This window comes from Tupaia chinensis, unplaced genomic scaffold, assembly GCF_000334495.1.
Source record: "Tupaia chinensis unplaced genomic scaffold, TupChi_1.0 Scaffold139513_1, whole genome shotgun sequence".
Classification (NCBI taxonomy): domain Eukaryota; kingdom Metazoa; phylum Chordata; class Mammalia; order Scandentia; family Tupaiidae; genus Tupaia; species Tupaia belangeri.
In genome coordinates this window covers 238,665-255,213 of record NW_006199398.1, presented here as the reverse complement: position 1 = coordinate 255,213, position 16,549 = coordinate 238,665, and the positions used below count along the sequence as shown (strand labels likewise).

Below are 16,549 nucleotides of genomic sequence, written 5' to 3'. Positions count from 1 at the left end.
GCTCCTGTGTTAGGCGCATCGATATTAATAAGTGTTATATCTTCTTGATCTATTGATTCTTTTACTACAATATAGTGCCCTTCTTTGTCTCTTCGAACAGTTTTTGTTTTAAAGCCTATTTTGTCAGAAATTAGTTTCACGACTCCAGCTCTTTTTTGATCTCCATTTGCATGGAAAACCTTCTCCAACCCTTCACTTTCAGTCCATGTATGTCTTTATCCATGAGGTGGGTTTCCTGTAGGCAACAGATAGAGGGTTTCTGGTATTTTCTTTCTCTTCTTGGTGTTTTTTTCTAGGTCAGAGGTTTCATCTTCTACATCAGAGATTGAATCTTCTGTATGGTCTAATCAACTTTTAATACTTCCAAGAGAGTTTTTGATTTCCTGTATTTCAGACTTCATCTCTAATAGCTCCATCTGACTCTTTCTTAGCCTGTTCATTTCTTCTTTCATATCGTGGAAGGACTTCCTAATCTCCTGAAGTTCTTTGTCTCTTTTCTGTTCCAACTCACAGAATTTTTTCATCATTAAGGTTCTAAATTCTTTCTCTGACATTTTGGTAACATCGTCAGATTTTAGGAGAGATGGAGGGAAGTTACTCTTTTCCTTCGATGGAGACATATTTCCTGACTTATTTAGACCTGAGGCTCTTCTCCTACTTCTAGCCATTAGAAGATGTATTCATTTTTGAATATCTCTTAGGAGAACGTTTTTTCAACTAGGAGCCAGTGTGTTTCCCTTTTGCTGTGAATTGATGTGTGCAGAAGTAACTGTTGTTTTTAGCAATGTGGTCTCAAGAGGGGTACTGTAGTCAAGTGTCTAAAGAGTACTATTTACGTATTCACAGGTGGTTCAGTACAGAGGAGGATCCCAGGAACCTTACCATACTAGGGAATTTCAGAACTGCGATTCTGGATCTGTCTAATCCCTCTTTAAAGGGAGCGGGGTCCTTGTCTTGGGAACCTGGAAGTGGGCTGGGGGCAGTGGTGCCCCTGTCTCAGTTTCCTTTGCTGGCCAGTGGGCTAGAGATGGAACAGGAGGGCTCCTGCAGGGCAAGGGCCCGTCTCTGTCATGGTAATTTTAAAGCAAAAATCATGGGGCTTTCAAACATTCCCTTCTTCCCTGCACCCAGCACCATTGGGTTCTCCAGATCTTAACCACAGGTCAGAGCCAGCCATGGTGGGACAAAGTGACAGAGCTGCAGAGAGAGCATGGCTCACTTCTCCCTGCCCACCGTTAGACTCCCAGGGCAGAGCAAACCACAGTGAGACAGACGGAGCTGCAGGGAGACTGCACTCACCTCCCAACCGTGACTTTTAGAACATCTACTGTCAGACTTGGAAATCTGAAAACCACAATAGCATGGAGTGTGACCTCGTGGAGACTGACATCTTGGAGTCACTGGAGGATCTAGAATACAAGGGTCCATTGTTGGGAGATGGCACTCTGTCTCAGGCAGTCCCTGCTGGGGCCATTTACCCTGAGTTTGCCGAACTCTGTGCTTGTTTGATATCTGAGTTAGGAGAGCTTTTAAACTAGAGGAAAGTGTGCAGCTACAAATGGTCCAAGTGAAGCTAAGGAATTCCAGCTTGAGGTAACAAACTGCCCGTATCTTTCCCTGACTTCTGGGGATATGACCAAGCACTTCTGGTTCAGAACTGCCTCCTCTTGCTCACATACCTCATCTCAGAACTAGAAGCTGCCAGAATGCTCTGAGTGAATGCTCCTCCAAGAAAAGCTCAAGAAGGAGGCAGTAGTGAGGTCTTTCAAGAGTTGAAAGGCTTATGTATTGCTCTAGGAATGTTCAAACCTCCAGCTAATAGAACTATGTTCCAATTCTTTGTTGGGATTGAGAAAAAAATTAAAGTAAACGTTAGCAAAAGTTCCAACAAATCATGTGGGAAAGAATTTATTAAAGAAGTCAATGGGACCAGCCCACTGAGAAAAGATAGAAGCAATTAACCAAACTATAGCCAATGAATACGAAGTCCAGAGAAAACTGCTAATAAAATGTGTGAATGTCACTGTACAGTCATTTGGCTGGTCTGACAGAGCTAAGTGCCAGACAGAAAAATTAACCAAAGTTTACCAACTGAAATGTTCAGTCTTATCTCCAAAAAGTACTGTTGTCCATCTTTTGGCTGCAAGACAAGACTGGTCAAGGATTTTAAGGACAAGTAGTGGCTCTCTAAGAGAAAAGACTGCCCGTGCCATCACTAAGGTGTGGACGGGCAGGGTGCCTGACAGAGGCAGCAGACCCAGTGAAATTGAACCTCCACCCCGAGATGCCACTGTGGCAAAAAAGGCAAGATGGTCCCCAGCAGCAAGCAGGAGGCCGAGGAGGAGGGGGAGGTGGTTTTGAACATTCCTCACATGGAGGACAAGGAGATCATGAATGAGGAGGAAGGAGAAGTGGACGTAGTGGCTATGAACATGGTGGCTGAGGGGGAGAAAGAGGAAATGAGCATCGAGGAGGCTGGACAGATGAAGGGAGTGGAGGGGGAGGAGGAGGCTACCAAGATGGTGGTTATCGAGATTCAGGTTTCTAGCTGGGTGGTTTCCATGGTGGCCACGGTGGTAGCTTTCAAGGTTGTGGTTATGATAGCTTCCAAACATCTTCATCTACAGGAAATGGGTACAAGGGTGGTGGATACCAGCAGGACAATACCAAGATGGCGGGCTCCAAGGTGATCGAGGCAGTGGTCATGGAAAGAGAGGTGTTCGCAGAGATCAAGGTGGTTGTGGAGGCCAGGGAGAAGGTTGGGTAGGAAGAGCAAGACTCATCACCAAGGGGGTCAATTTGAGCAGCAGCACTTCTAGCGTGGAAGCGATCAGTATAATCATTCTAGATTTGGACAGGGAGGACATTATACTAGCTGAGACTATAGAACTTTATATTTTGCTAGAGTTCAAGTAACAGAAACTTAGTTTGAGAATACTGAATCTGTCGACTATTTTGAATTAGTGTGAGACCACAGGTGGCAGGCAGATTCCTGCTTGGCATAAGCATTTGTAGATCTTCATTCAATTTTAGTTTTCTTTTTTTTAAAAAAAATTATTTAACTTTATTTATTTATTTATTTATTTTAACTTGACCAGAGAGGGACAGAGTGAGGAAGCGGGGGTGGAGGGGAGGGGGTGGCAGAGAGAGAGAGAGAAAGCGAGTCACTAGGTCTGGAACTCAAACCATGGTCGGCCCTGTGGGAGTCCAGGGCCCTTGACCACCACACCACCTGCTGGCCCCCACCCCTTTTTTGTTAATGAACTGACATAATGCCATTTATTTGAGAAACATACACTATCTCGCCTTTCTATGGAAAAAAAATTTAAAAGGTGATTAAAATTGCCTTTAATTAACCAGTAGACTAATTCCAGTCAGAACAAGCATACTTTTTAGAAGAAATTACTTGAATTAAATAGTTTTTAATATGAAGTTTTGACAATGAGGATTCACCTAGACATTTTTAGATTTACCACTAGGAAATATTCCTCATATTAACAATCTATTTATATGTGTTTTACTTAAAGTATTCTAATGCCTCTTTTCCAAGCACAGTTCTGCCCTGATTGCTTTTTTATTGAGAGGTGATGCCACATTTGGTTCTTGATACAACTTTTAGGTCAGTTCCTATTAAATGAGCTCTTCTTCAGATAGCATATTCAATAACCATATTCTGTTGATGAAATGCTGTACCATAAGCTCCACTCTGAACACCTTGAACATAGTCCAAATCCATAAAGATTATGAAAGCAAACTAAGTTGTGAACCTATAGTATATGTAGGCCTTTAGTTAAGTATAGCAATTCAAACTGACCTGCACCCATTCAAAACAAGTTCTCCTTCAACTTTATTTTTTACTTGAAATCTGCTAGAAGAAACAGCAAACTAAAATTTGTTTTATGTATGAGTTAATACCACTGGCTCAGCAAATACAAGTTAGTTTGCTTTAGACAGGAGACATTTTTTTGTAATGGAAGAAATGCACTACAAAGGAAGATTGTTTTTTGCTTAGTGCAGTAGACTCTTATCATTGCTGCAGAAAACAAAAGCCTGGCTGAGTTGATGTTTTACTTCTCCTTTACTGAAATCTACACGTAGGCTGTGTCTTGCTGGGTTTTTGTAAATGTAAACATTGTCAAGCTATGATAGAAGATGTCTGGAGGTGTACTTTGTGGGAAAGATGAGCTACAAAGTATCTGTACAGTTAAAAAAAAAGAAAGAATACCTGGCATCCATTGAGATTTAATATTTTACTGGCTCTTTAGTTACAGCCTCCAGGTCATCGCCAGGAATACCCAGCCCTAAGATTTTGGGGAGGAACCAAGCTGGCTCAAGCCGGCTAGACATACCCTTGTCTGATCAGATGAGGCCCTCTCTGAAGAACACACCTGAGAAGGAAAGCTCTTTCCCCCGCACTGCAGAATCAACTCTAAGAAATTTGGAAGAAACATATAATCCATCAGATGACCAAAAACCAGTGCAGAGGTACAAAAAAAATATGAGAAACCAAGAAAATATCTCTCTCTCAAGGGAAAAGAACTATTCATCATCCACAAACAGCACAATAGAACTTGTGGAAGTATCAGATAAACAATTAGAATATTCAGAGACAAAACTAAATAAGATGCATGAGAAGAGAGACAACAAACCCTACAAGATGAGGAAGTCCTTCCATGGTTTGAAGGAGATAGACACCATAAAAATAATCAGACTGTTAGAGATGAAGACCGTAATACAGGAAATTAAAACCTCCCTTGAAAGTATTAATAGCAGATTAGATCATGCAGAAGGTTGAATCTCAGCTCTAGAAGACAAAACTTTTGACTTAGGCAAAAACACCAAAAAGAATGAATAATAGGGACCAGCAGACAGCGTGGTGATTAAGGCACTGGACTCCCACATGAGTGAGCATGGCTCGAGTCCCAGACCTGACAGCTTGAAATGCCAGGCACCTGTGTGTGAATGCCCAAAATCCTGAGAAGAGAATGGAGAAGGTTGGCTCTTCCCTCTGAGGGATGATTTCTCACATTCTGTCTTTGTCTCTCTGTTGAGCACATGCACCCTATAGCAAAAAAATTTCTCTTATAAAAGAAAGAAAGATCATTAAAAACTCTGAGAAAGTCAGCCTTTCTGGGTCTCAGTGTATCCTTTGCTAAAGGAGAGATATTAAATTGGATGGTTTCCAGGATCTCTTCAATTCTAAACATGTAATGATGGCTTTATGTGGTAGGTATGGTTACAAGAGATTTTCTCATGAACAGGTTTCGCTGAAGGACGTTTGTCACCCTAGGAGAGTGGGGAAGGGAGATGCCCCATGGAGGTAACTGCAGCAGTGGACTCTGGGTTTCAAAGAGGTGGAGCTTCCTGATTCCTCATTTTGCTCAAGGTTAGGCTACTTTTCTCTTCATATAAGCAATATAGCATTTGGCTGAATTATAGCTTTGCTGACGTGTGAGCAATGGGTGTGTTTGGGATTGAATACTGTGTTAGGGTCTCCAGAGAAACAGAACAAGTGGAATCTCTATGTCTCTATCATCTCAATCCTTATGTATTTTTTTCTTTTTTCTTTTCTCTTTTCTTTTTTTCCTCTCCTTTTCTTTTCTTTTTTTCTTTTCACTTTTCTTACTTTCTCCTTTCTTTTTCTTTCTCTTTCTTCTTTCTCTTTTTCTTATTCAACATTTTTGCCACAGGGCATGTGTGCTCACTGGAGAGAGACAGAGAGAGGAGAAGTGAGAAAGGGTTGGTCACACCACGATCCCTTTTTCATTTTCCTCTCAAGATTTTGGGCATGCACACACACAAATGCACACTTGGTGTGATTTTCAAGCTGCCGGGTCTGGGATTCGAACTGTGGTCAGCCATGTGGGAATCTAGTGCCTTAAGCACCGTGTCACCTGATGGCCCTTCCATTTTCTATATCTTTAGCTATCATTTATTATAGGAGTCAGCCCACATGATTATGGAGGCCAAAGAGTGTCGTGATCTGCTGTCTGCAAGCTGAAAGACCAGAGGTACAAGTTAGTTTGCGACAAAGGCCTGAGAACCGCACTGCCCATGTTCAAGGGCAGCAGAGGTCTGATGTCCCAGCTCAGAACGAGAGAGAAAATTCACTCTCCTCCACCTTTCTGTTCTTTTTGGACCTCAGTAGGTTGGAAGAGACCCACCTCTACTGGTGGAGGACCCACTTTACTTACTATAGTTTACCAACCCGCACACCTATCTCCAGAAGCACCTTTACATTCATGGCCAAAAATAATGTTTCACTAGCTTCCTGGGCACCCTTAGCCCAGCAAAATTATAAACATATAAGATCAACCATACGGAAAATCTTTCTGATGGAAAAAAGTATATATATAAAGCAGAAACGGGGAGCTGGCCAGTGGCATGGTGGTTAAGGCACCGGATTCCCATACAGCCAACTAGTTCGAGTCCCAGACTCAGCGGCATGCTCCCCCCTGCCCCCAAGTCTATCTGATCAGAAGGTTTAGTTTTGTAAGGTTCCTGACCCCAGGACTCAAAAAACCCTCAGAGCGTCTGTATTAGAGCCTTGTGAAAGAACGCGTAGGGTCAGAGTCTCCACAGACACCCTGTTTCCGTGTCCCCGGGCTCTCGGACATGCAACACTACAATGTGGCTATGGGGAGCCTTAGCCTAATTTATCAACAAAACAGGGACTGACTCCCACAGCCCTCAGAGCAGGACCACACAGCCTCTGTGTTGGCAAGACCGACCAGCAGAGTGTGGGAGAAGGGTCACCCTTCCTTTCCTTTCCAGACATATTTAAGACCTTCAGGAAAGGGAGTTCTGGACTGATGGTTTTTGCAACCAAATGAGAACTTTTCTTACATTTATTCAAAATAATAACTGCTTACAAGACTCACTCCCATCTCTGTCCTCATCCACCCATTTTCCCTTGTTCCTGTATCTTCCTCCATCCATGATGTTATAACAAACTACCATTTGTGAGTGTTTTGTGAACAACAGAATTTGATTTGTTACAACTTTGGAAGTCGAGACCAAGGCATCAACACCTCCATGTCTGGAAAGTGCTTGGTTCCTTGATGACATCTCTAGCTGTGACCTCACAGGGTGGAGGGGACAGGGAAGCATCTGGAGACCCTTTATAAGAGTTGTAACTTCCCTGCCGACCTATGCTCTTCTCTAAAGCCCCTCTTCTTAATGCTCTCCCCTCAGAAGTTAGGATCTCAGCATATGAATTTGGGGATGAAAGTAGGTTCCATACATTGAGTTCTCCCCTCACTCTGCCCTGTCTCCCCGAGACCCAGCTGCAGGTCTTGAACTGTGCTGATGGCCATGTGGAATCTAGTGCCCTAACCTCCACACCACTGGCTGGCCCTGTTTTTTCTAAATTTGGTTGGCATCATCCAGCCAAATACCTTCTTTCCACACTACCCCGTGCCCATCCTTTGCCTCTCTCCTGGAACCTGCAGAATATCAAACCATGCCTTTTTTTTTCTTTTTTGAGTTTTTTGCTATAGGGCGCGTGCACTCGCCAGAAAGAGAGAGACAGAGAGACAGAAAGCGAGAAATCACCCCCCAGGGGGATGGCCACACTGCTATCCCTTCTCCTCCATCCTCCTCTCGGGATCTTGGGCACGCATGCATACATGCCCAGCATGAGTTTAAGCCACCAAGTCTGGGACTTGAACCACAGTTAACTACATGGGAGTTCAGTGACATAGCCATTACGCCAACTGCTGGTCCCTAAACTGTGCTCTTTTCTACCACCACTAGCTGTCTCAGTTCCCTGACTCCCTTGGTGCTCTGCTCTGGTTCTTCTTCTTTTTTTTTTTTTTGGAGAGGTTTTTGCTACAGGGCGTGTGCGCTTGCCAGACAGACAGAGAGAGACAGAGAGACAGAAAGCGAGAAATCACCCCCCAGGGGGATGGCCACACTGCTATCCCTTCTCCTCCATCCTCCTCTCGGGATCTTGGGCACGCATGCACACTCGCCCGGCATGAGTTTTAAGCCACCGGGTCCGGGCCGCGAACCACGGTCAACTACATGGGAGTCCAGCGCCAGCCATTACACTAAATGCTAGTTCCCTCTGCTCTGGTTCTTGATTTTCTTTTCTTTCCTCCTTAATCTGGGGGTAAGGAGTCTGCAGGTGGCATGGTGGTTAAGGGCGCTGAACTTCCACATGGGGGACCACGGTTCGAGTCCCAGACCTGGCAGCTTGCTTTCTCACTTTTCCTCTCCCTCTCTGTCCCTCTCTGGTCAAATAAACAAATAAAGTTAAATAAAATAATTCTGGGGGAGAGGAGGGGCGGGCTTCCAATCCAGTTCCATCCCGTTGACCCACCGCCCCGCGTGGAGTTCCAAGTGGTAGGGTCTATACGCTCAGCCTCACTAAGACTCTTGGTGCACTGTGGCCTCCCAGGCACCCAGCACGCACCTTGTCAGCAGCCTAGAAGCCCAAGAGGAAGGTGAGCTCAGCGGAGGGGGCATCCAAGGAAGAGCCCGAGAGATCAGCAAGGTTGTAGGCTAAACCTGCTCCTGCGAAAGTGGAGACAGAGCCAAAAAAAGGCGGCGGCAGAGAAGGATAAATCTTCAGACAAAAGAGTGCAAACAAAAGGGAACAAGGGACCAAAGGGGAAACAGGTCGAAGTGGCCAATTCAGACACTATAGAATATTTACCTGTAAAAATGGAGGAACTGAAAATGAGGAGATCCACCCTGTTATGAAGCAGGAGACAGAAGCCCAGTCTGAGTAATGTCATCTCCCATGTCTCACCAATGGTCCCCGTCTCCTTTCTTGTACAATCCAGAGGAATGTTTTTATCAACTATTTCATAAATGCAAGATTTTTAGTAGCTCTAGAATTATTTTTAAGAAGGAGAGAATTCCACCTCATCCCATTTTTTAAAGTGTAAGTGCTTTTTTTAAAAGAGGTAAAATAATTTACTGGTTGCTTATTTTTTTGGTACCCAGAAAATAGTGGGAAAAGCATACTAAATGGCAGTTTGGAGTCACAGTCATGCATTTAATGTGTCTTGAATATTTTAAATGACTTCTATTATGTTTTTAGTAAGATTGTTTCCTAAAGAAAACCACTCTGATTGTTGTTCTTCCTGTCAGAATTGTGTGCACTCTGTAACATCTTTGGTCGTGGTAGTTCAGTTTTCCTAATATATTTGTTAATGTGCTGCGAAAGATTGGAAATTCGAGTATGTAGTGTGTATGATACTAAATTGTGATTTGGTGGGACTTATGTAACAGCTTTCAACTTTTGAAGACAGTGGTTTTTGATATCCTCTTAAGGAAAACTTGCCTACAAATTTGAAGATGGAATGTCACTGGAATGACTTAAAAAGAATCACAATATTTGGCTTTTTAAATTTCTGGTACATATGTTAAGAATTGTTTACAAATTGAAATGTCTATATTGATTATCGACACAACCAATACATCTCAATTACAAAAGAAAAAAATAATAATTCTTTAAAAAAAAAGAGAAAACCTGGAGACGAGGATGGGGGAGTGCCCAGCACTGACACCTATGACCAGCAGAGGGCAGAAGAGAGTATCAGGAGCTGCCTGTGGGCCAAAGTGGGGGCTCTACCCTGTGAGCAGTGAGGTCAGCACTTGCCAGCCCCAAGCTTGTGGGGCCAGGCCAGGCACTTGATTGTACTTAGAGTGCAGAGGGGCAGAGAGGGCGAGTCTAAAGGCATTGAAATACCCCAACTCAACCTGAGGCTTGCAGCAACTGGAGTCAGATTCCTGAAAGGAGAAGTGCCCAGAGCGTGGTCAGGAAAGCGTTGCAACAGCAGTTCCAGGCCACTTCCAGTTTTTTCTTGTTTGAGAATATTAGTGTATTAAAGAAAAGAAGAAATGACAAAGCAGGGTTATGACACTGCTGTTTTTAGCGTTTATACTGAACGGCCCTCCTCAGAGTGGAAGAGCCTCCCTCTTTTGCTTGCGTTTGGAGTAGAGCCCAGTCTTTCCCCCGGTACAAAATCCCATGGCACCTACGTCTATCATGACGTCCCTGAGTAGAGTGGCCTTGCTGTTCTTTAACAAGTATCGCTGGATAATTTTTCTTCAACAGGGTAGGAGTATTCTTGCAAACAGATCTAATAGGCTTTTGCCGATGACAGTACCGGGTAATCAGCTATCATTTGAGAGATGGTGGGAGGTGAGGGACACTCAGATACTGAGGATGATCGGATACAAAGGGTGAGGGGTGACTTGGTGGAATTCTTGCTAAAACTGGGATGGGCAGATCAAGTGAAAGGTTTTTACTGGCAACTCGCTGAATCTCCTCGTCCAGGGAGTGTTATGGCAACAGCGACCCCGATCAACCACAAAAGTCGGTTCTTGATGTAAAATACAAGAGGCTTTATTGCTAGCGTGCTAGGACTCCACTCTCAGTCATACAAGACATGGTTGAGTGAAGTCCCGAACATAGCAGTATTCAGGTTATATAGACATGAGTCCCTGGGGTGAGGGGAGGAAGCTAGATAAGGGGTTTCAAGGGTAATCTTAAGGCGACCATTTGGTCAGGCTTGCAGGAGCATTTGATCTGGGTTTCCGGGGCTAGCAGAAGGGAGGAATTTTACATTACAAAGGTCCGGGCTAGCTTGCCAGACTAGCTTGCAAATGGCTCCAGGCTCCCTGCAAGGTGTTAACAAATTACCCCAGGTTTCCGCAACTTCAGCAGCATCTGCTTTAGTACAGAAACAAAAGAGGCAAAGGTTAGACTTTATCTTTGTAAGACAGGCTAATCTAATTTTATTCTTACACAGGGACCAGCTGGGGCTTAGGTCAAGGCCTTGTCAGAGGAGCCTGACTAACATTGGGTCAAGGAAGAGTCTGTCGCTGTCCACCATTACCTGAAAGTCGGAATTTTTAAATTGTTTTAACTCCAACCAATCACACTTGGCAATGTCTCACACTTATATTGTGTTTTGAACAAAATAGTTATAGGGATGAGAAGAAGTTAGCCGTGTTGCGCTGTAGGCAGTTAGCTTGGATGTGGCCTGTGCAATAGAACTCACATGGAGGGAAGTCCCACCCTCCACCCCGAGGATGTCCTAGTGGATGATTTTTTTTTTTTTTTTTTGGGGGGTTTTTTTTTTTAGGGTTTTTTTGGAAAGGTTTTTGCTATAGGGCACATGCACTCCCCAGAAAGTCTATAGCATAAACCTCTCCAAAAAAAAAAAAAGACAGAGAGACAGAAAGTGAAAAATCACCTCCCAGGGGGGATGGCCACGCCACAATTCCTTCTCCTCCATTCTCCTCTCGGGATCTTGCGCACACATGCACGCAAGCCTGGTATGAGTTAAGCCACCAGGTCCGGGACTCAAACTACTGTCAACTACATGGGAGTCCAGCAACATAGCCATTACACTAACTGCTGGTCCCCAATATAGGATTTTAAATTGTAGAAACATACCTCATAAGCCTCCTTTTGATATCTATTACTCTCTTTCTTTTAGGAACATAGACAGGTGTGTAGCTTGAGTTCTCAAGCCCCCTTCATCCATTGTGGGAGATAATATTTTTTTGAACACTTTTGATTTGTGGAACTGAATTGGTTTCACAAATTTTATTTGCTTTATGCATATAGCTTTGCACAGATATTGAAATGTGTAAATACTACAATCAATTCCTTTTTTGTTTCTCCTATCACCTCTAAACTTAAACCATCCATTTTCCTCCAGTGATTGAATAAGTAATTTTTTAAGCATGTCTGCTATGAAAATTAAAATGTATAAGTGGAATATAGAAAAAAATTTTCTATTCATTCAGATAACTAGGTTCCTAATTTCTTATTCCCTTTCTCCAGAGGCACTGTTATCAAATTCTTATAAATTTTTTTAGAAAGGTGGGCATGTGATTAAATACCTCTTTTCTTATTTAACCCAAATAAAATTATGTAAAAATTGAATCTTGGAAACACACACACATACTCAATTTTTAAATAAATATAAATACAACTCAGCAACTCTTTCTCATTGTCTTTTTTTTTTTTTGGAGAGATTTTCACTGTAGGGCGCGTGCGCTCGCCAGACAGACAGAGAGAGACATAGAGACAGAAAGCGAGAAATCACCCCCCAGGGGGGATGGTCACGCCGCAATCCCTTCTCCTCCATTCTCCTCTCGGGATCTTGGGCACGCACGCACACGCGCCCGGCGTGAGTTTTAAGCCACCGGGTCCGGGACACGAACCGCGGTCGACTACATGGGAATCCAGCGACATAGCCATTACGCTAACTGCTGGTTCCCTCATTGTCTTTAAGATAAGATTTTCCTGGTTTCACCAAAACTAATTTACATAGTTCTCTAAACAATGACTAAAAGTGCCAGACCCTGAGATAAGGAGGTTGATTGGTACAAATTATATTGCTGACTTCTTTGGGATAGTCTTGCAGCTACTTACCTTTGTGGGTGACGGAGGCTGGCGTGAGTCTCCCGTCTTGTGGCAGAGTGGTCCCCAGGCTGGCTCTGGCCTATAGTAGCATCACTCAGACATCAGGCTGGTTTCAGTCTTGAGCTATAACAAACAGTATTTCAATGAACATCTTTGTATACTTATTTGTTTTTTGTGTATGTTAGACATGAAAATACTCCTTCAGTAGATATGGTCATTAAAATGTTGGTAGCTTGTGAGAAAACAGTCACAATAGTGGATACGTGATCTTCAAAAAGTTTGTGGAATATGTATATTACGAAAAAATTATGCATAGGTTTCAATTTTTTTGTATTGAAATAAAGCCCATACTTCAATTCAATTTTCCACAGTTTTGAAGTTGCCCTCATACAGTTATACACATGGCTATTTCTCCAATACTCTTGTCAATGCAATGTTCACCAAATCTTGCCATCTTTTCTGAAATGTCATAAAATGATTCCTTGTTTTGATTTCTGTTTATATAATTATCAGTATATTAAGTATGTTTATTGTTTTCAAGTTCTCCTTTATCAACTATTCTCTGGTTTATTCCATTATTCCAAAAGCAGCCTTATAGCCATGTATTTTAGTAACTGCAAAAAACTTTCCCACAAATTCCCAATCAAAAATTGGTTAATGGGCCAACAGATAGCGTGAAGATTAAAGTAGCCCAATCCCATGTGGCTAATTGCACAGCCGAGTCCACACCTGGTGGTTTGAAAAACACTCTGGACATGTGTATGTGCGTGACCAAAATCCCGAGAGGAGAATGGAAGAGAAGGGATTGCAACATGATCACTCCTCTCAGGTAGGGGTGCTTTTTCTCTTTCCTTCTCTGTCTCTCTCCTTCTCTGTCTCCAGCAAGTGCATCAATTAATAAGCCTCCTGATTTAAAAAAATGGTTTTGGTTGCCAGAGAGTGCCTACACTTACCCGAGAAAGAAGAGAGAGGGAGAGCACCTTGATGAGGTGGAGACATGCCACCGTCTGTTCTCCTCCATGTCTCCATCTCATCAGGATTTAGTCACACACGCATGTGCCCAGCATGTTTAAGTCACCAAGGTCAGGATTTGAACCATGGGTAGACAGGTAGGATATGATTCCATAAGCAGCAGAGTCTCACTGCTGTGCTACTGGGCTGGCCTGCCTGTTTGTTTTCTAGTGGAATTTTATCTTTATTGAGTTGATCTGTAAAAACATTTTAAATACTTAAAACTGGCTCATGGCTGCTGATATTATGTCCCAAATTTGTCTATTTCTTGCCATGAAAAATGTCTTTTACATTGTTACAACTATTTTATGAATTATGAGTTTCCTATCTTAAGCATAAAAGGCTTTTTACTAATGCAAGATTGTAAAAGCAATTCTCCTTTGTTGATCCCCACTGTCTGTTGAGATGCGTATTTGCAGGTCTGTGCTGCTGCTGGGCTAGACTGTGGTTTTAACATCCTGTGCGGGGTGTTCTCTCTCTTTCTTCCTCAGAGGAAATAAAAGAGTAAAAGCTTTAAAAAAAAATCCAAATAATGAACAAATGAAAAAGCATAGGTTGATCTACTCAGGAAGATTTAAAAAGTCAGCTATTAGGATTCATAGAAAGTAAGAATGAAGGAAATAAACACAGAGGTCACACAGAGCTTTTTCCCAGAAGTGGTTGGCATTTGATCTCTGAATTGGCTCCTTGAGTGTTTATGCATTAAATGCACACATTGCTTTGGAATTACAGAACCAAGAAAAATTATCTTACAAGCATATAAACACAATAAGAACATTATTAAGGAATAGGGAGAAATGTACACATGTTGGAATATTCACTTTGCAAGCTAAATAACATGATCAAATATATAAAAGAGCATGAAATAAAAATAATAAAATAAAAAAGATAAAAAAGAAAAAAGAATAATAATAATAAAGTTAAATGAAAAAATTATATACATATGCATATATATATATAAAAGAAATGGAATTTTATTTTTTGTTATTGCTATAGGGTGCATGGGCTCACTGAAGAGACACAGAGAAAGGGAGGGAAAGTGAGAAATTGCCCCCCATGGGGGATGGTCATGCCTTAGTCCTTCCTCCACTCTCCTCTCAGGATGTGGGCACACATGCTCATGTGCCCAGTGTGTTTTCCAAGCTGTCAGTCTAGAACTTGAATGATGATCCAGCCATTTGGGATCCAGTTGCCCTAACCTCAATGCCACTGGCTGGCCTGGCATTGTGCTTCTTAAAAGTGGTGTTAGGTTTCAGAGGAAAAATAGTGATAATCTATATTGGAGGAATGGCTAGAAGGGAGCAGAGGGTAGATGTTTTCAAATTTCTAAGAGAAAAATATTATCAACTCAAATTTTTTAACCCAGATAAACTTTTTTTTTTTTTTTTGAGAGGTTTTTCACTCTAGGGCGCGTGTGCTCACCAGAGAGACAGAGAGACTGAAAGGGAGAAATCCCCCCCCCGGGGGGGATGGCCACGCCACAATCCCTTATCCATTCTCCTCTCAGGATCTTGGGCATGCACACACATGCACCCGGCGTGTTTAAGCCACTGCGTCCAAGACTCGAACTGTGGTCGACTACATGGGAGTCCAGTGACATAGCTGGTCCCAACCTAGATAAACTATTATTCAATGGTGAGCATGAAGTGGAAACACTGTCTAGCATGAAGGGCTCAGAAATACATGTGGCGATGCTTTTCTCAGGGAGTTGCTGAAGGACGTGTTTCTGCAAAACCACACAGAAAATGAAAGAGAAAGCAACAAATTGCCAGAAATGATGGCTCCAACTAAGGTGACTGGGAAGGAGATGTCTCAGGATAACCCTGTAGACCTAGCAAGGAACCAGTCTATGAGGAAGATTGAGGACCTCACAGATAGTCTTCAGGAATAAAAAAGAAATTGATGGTTCGATAGAGTATGTAATGGAGTTTCCAAGCATACACAAAAACTGCAAGAAGTTATTAAAATGATTAAAAAGCAATTGATAACTTATGAAAAGAACTAATGATAATGGAAGAAAATAATCTCTGCTTGGTACTTGGCTTCGTAATGAACAATATTAATATAAATTTGTAAAAGTTGGATAGTTTAATAAAAAATAATGATAATCTATATTGGAAAAATGGCTAGAAGGGAGCTGAAGGACAGATGTAAAGAATTGAAATGCACTGGTTTTAAGAGGAAGTAAACAATGTGCAAAACTGAAAAATCAGGGACCAGCAGATGGTGTGGAGGTTAAGGTGCTGGGTCCCACATGGCCAACTATGTGGTTCAAGTCCCAAACCCAGTGGCTTGACAATCATGCCTGTCACCTGTGTATGTGTCCATGTGTGCCCAAATCTCCAGAATAGAGGAGGAAGGAAGCGCAGTGTGGCCATCACCTGGGGGGGTGATTTCTCGCCCCTCCCTTCATCTCTATCTGGTGAGTGCACATGCCCTATAGCAAAGCAAACAACCAAAAACCACAAAAGATGGCAACCACGCCCAGGCCCGTGCTGAGGCCCTTGAGTCTGCGCAGTAGCCTGTGTCTTCCCGGAAAGCCTTCCCGGAGGCAGCTCGAGATGTACCTCAGCTTGTAACACGGCTTTGATTAAAGATGGCTTCCTTGTCTGCTCAAGAAATTCGCCTTTCTAAAAGACATGAAGAAATTGTATCATAAAAATTAATGTTACTTTTACAAATGGAGAATAAATTTGGAGATCAAAACAGAGAGGGCACCTCAGCTGCAAGCAACTGAGACTGCTTTTCAAAGGAACCTTGGTCTTAGAGACTCCTTACTGGGCATCAGCAGAAGAGTATATTCCCAAGTGGGAGCAGTTTCTTTTAGGAAGAGCACCATACCCTACTGATGTTGAAAACCAAAGTGAAGCAGAAAATACCATTCAAAATGAGGCCCAGTGATAACTTCTTCACATGATAGTTCAAAAAAACTGTTTAGTAAAGCTGGATATTGAAGAGTATGTAGATAATTACAGAGACTGTAGGAATTGAATATGTTCATATCGTTCTATTACCTCCTAAATGACACAGAAGGTATGAAAATCTACTGGGCAGCCTCAGGTTATCACTTAACTACTTCAAAGTCAAGAACTTGCTTTCTCCCAAACTTATGGAAGAGCTGAAAACCAATATTAAAAACTGGAC

General features: G+C 42.5%; 3 pseudogenes; all 3 read left to right on the top strand.

Moving 5' to 3' along the window:
- Window positions 1-1,361: 1,361 nt before the first annotated feature.
- LOC102494169 (protein FAM98A pseudogene) lies at window positions 1,362-2,879 on the top strand (annotated as a pseudogene).
- Window positions 2,880-5,314: 2,435 nt separating this feature from the next.
- LOC102498999 (non-histone chromosomal protein HMG-14 pseudogene) lies at window positions 5,315-8,735 on the top strand (annotated as a pseudogene).
- A 7,266-nt stretch (window positions 8,736-16,001) lies between these two features.
- On the top strand, window positions 16,002-16,306 carry LOC114004668 (uncharacterized protein C3orf14 pseudogene; annotated as a pseudogene).
- The last annotated feature ends 243 nt before the right edge of the window (window positions 16,307-16,549 follow it).